Here is a 3108-nt window from a genome sequence, read left to right as displayed (position 1 = left end):
TCTTGTAAAGCAGCTAATCTCCTTTCTTGCTCTCTCATGGATCTTTGTAACCATTTCGTCCTATACCATTTATACAATTTCACTAATCCTAACAATGTAATTATACAAATCAATACTATTAATACAGGTTTCAATATATACCATATAAGGCTTTTACCAAGATTGGCAAACCAATCTCCAACCTTTCCCATTCCATGACCTACTTTTTCCCAAACATTTGCTCTTGTTAAATCTTCGATTTCTTGATGTATCTCTGTAATATTATGTATGACTTTCTCAAGTGGTTTTGAATTATCAGGAATATAAGTACAACATTCCTGGACCTTCAGAGCCTTGCAGACTCCGCCCTCTTTTGCTAGCAGAACATCAAAAGCAAGTCGGTTCTGAAGAACCATTGCTCTAATCGACTGCATCTCTCCTTCTACCAGCATCAATGACCTTGCAGTACTTGCAGATAATCTATCTACAACTGTAGCTAGTCTCCTGATCTTAACATCGTTAAGTATTAAACCTAACATAGGAAACATTGCTCCAAATATGTCTCCAACTACTTCTGCATCCCCTACTTCTCTTTTCGTTCTTATCGAAGCCTTTCCTTCTATTATCGCTAAATCCTTTGCATGATATATTTTGGGGAAGACAATTGCCAAGTAACACGAACCATACCAATTGTCAGGCAGTTTTACATAGGCATTTCTTCCACATACAAAATATACATTAGGAATAGCTTGCATCTCCTTCATGAAATCTTTCGTATAGTATTCCAACCTAAAAGCATGTTCGCAATTCACTTCACCTACAAATACATTCTCATAATATGTCTTGCTCCGAGTTAAACATAACTTTCCTTTCTGTGTTCTATCCAAAGCTATTGGACCATTGCTCCCCTTCTTCTTGTGTGCTTTTTCTTCTTCGGTCCAATCAGTTTTCCACTGTCCTGACATTTTTAGAATCTTCTGCCTTCTGTATCTGTCATCTACTTGTCCTATGAACTTCTTCTCTATCTCTGACACTTTGCAAGTCAGATTATTTCTGCGTGCGTATGATGTATCTAGCGTATCCCAAGGAAGAAAGAATTTGGCTAATCTATCCTCCTTTTTATAATAGTCCCACTTATTCATTTGTTTATAATTCGGGACTTCAGGCAGTACCGAATCATAATTTGAAAAGTAGTACTCAAACCCTTCTCTCCCATAAAATATACTGAGCAATAAACTACACGTTATCCCATAAGTCAGTGGGAGATGATGATATCTGATGCCTTCATCTACAGAAGCCGGCAATTGCATACAAACGTAACAATCTTTGGCCTCCATGGCATCGATATACTCGTACAATAGTTTGGCATATGCATTTGACCTAAAGTTTCCCTGTGACTCGTCTACGTGTAACCTACGAGCTTCTTTTGCCAGTAACGCCTTTTCACGAACTACATTGCTCTCCTCCTTCTTCCCAACAAGAGCAGGTTTCAAAGTCGTTACAGGCTTTACATCTGTTATTTCTTTATCAGTTTCATGTCCTACTATGTATGATATGGTCACTACTGTAATTATGAGAAAAATTACTATTGCTATTAATGTACCTATTATGCATTTGGCTTTTCGGTTTGGGTTGCCGTTCTCCATATTATCAAAACAGCGTAGCTCTTTCTTTTTCGAGAAAAAGTTTTCTTTGCAAGTCTTTATTTGCTTTGTTTTCTTTCTCAGTCTGTAAAATGCTCTTTACCAACAAAGTCTCTTTTTCACAACAATGTCTCTTTATCTTTAGCAACAGACAACCCTAACCCTTCTCCGTCCTCTAAATGTAATCCCTAATTTTATTCTTCTTTCCACTCGGCGCTAGGTTATCTTCTTCTTTATAGCTTAAAACACAAAAGTCTTTATGCATCAACAATTATTCTCGTACCTGCAGCTTTAATAACAAGTTCCAATAATTCAAACCGAATGACTTTTTCTTCTTCTTCTGGTATTTGATGACCAAAAGTTGGAAACTGTAATCGATTTAGCACTAGATCTTTGATCCGACTCAGGTAAAGGGGTATGGGAAGTGTGAAAGTCAGTAACCCCTCAGTCTCGAGTCCAGGCGTTAACATCCATATCTCCACTGCCACAAATGGATCGAGATCGATTACTTTCACTTCTCTCACTCTCCCAGATTTCTGTCCCCAAGACATCTGCTAGATAAGTCCACTCTGGGGTGGCGTACCTTCTGCAGGGCACGCGTACCCTTCTTGATCTTCTCGGACTTTCTGTGCCTGAGTCTGTAGTTTCTTCTTCTTGATCTGACTCTTCAGTGATCGGGACAAGGGTACTTTCTTGTGGTGCTTTTAAGCTTGGCCTTCTCCTTCTTTCTGGCCAACTAGCTTCTCCATTCCTTGTCCTCCTGCTTCTTGTTCTTGGACTCGTCTCTTGATCACTTATAGCTTGTTCGGTATCTGACTCGAATTCCCAGCTACTTCCTTCTTCTGAGACAGCTTCGGTCTCACTGGTGTCTTGACCATCATCGGCTTGTTCCGACACAGGTTCAGTCTCTTCGATCACCTCTACAGCTTGGCTTTCCCCCTCTGTGGCTTCTCCACTTTCCGCTGGATTCTCATCCGAGAGAGGAGCTGTTTCTTCTAGAGGTGTTGGCACTCTTCGGGTGTGTGAGGCATGTATCCAGTTGGGCAGGCCTCCACACTTTACTGCAGTGTTCGTAACAAGTATGACTTGAAATGGTCCTCGCCAGCGCACGTCTAAACAGTTCTTTCTTACGTGCTTCTTCACCAGGACCCAGTCTCCTGGACACAGGTCATGGCACAAGTCTTGTGCTGATGGAACCTCTGCAGCCTGGACCTGAAGGGACACAGAATTAATGGCATCAGATAGTCCCTTGCAGTAGTCCAAGATCAAATCGTCTGTGATGTTCAATAACGCTGCAGTCGGAACCGATGGCAATCTCATAGCTCTCCCCATTAGCACCTCATGTGGAGAGAGACCTGTTTTCCTATCTGGTGTGCTACGTATGCTCATAAGAACCAATGGAAGTGCGTCTGGCCAACTCAGGGATGTCGATGAACAAACTTTGGCAAGTCTGGACTTGATTGTACTGTTGATTTGTTCTACAATC

Source organism: Lissotriton vulgaris, chromosome 10 (assembly GCF_964263255.1).
Source record: "Lissotriton vulgaris chromosome 10, aLisVul1.2, whole genome shotgun sequence".
NCBI lineage: Eukaryota > Metazoa > Chordata > Amphibia > Caudata > Salamandridae > Lissotriton > Lissotriton vulgaris.
This window is presented reverse-complemented; position numbering follows the sequence as displayed.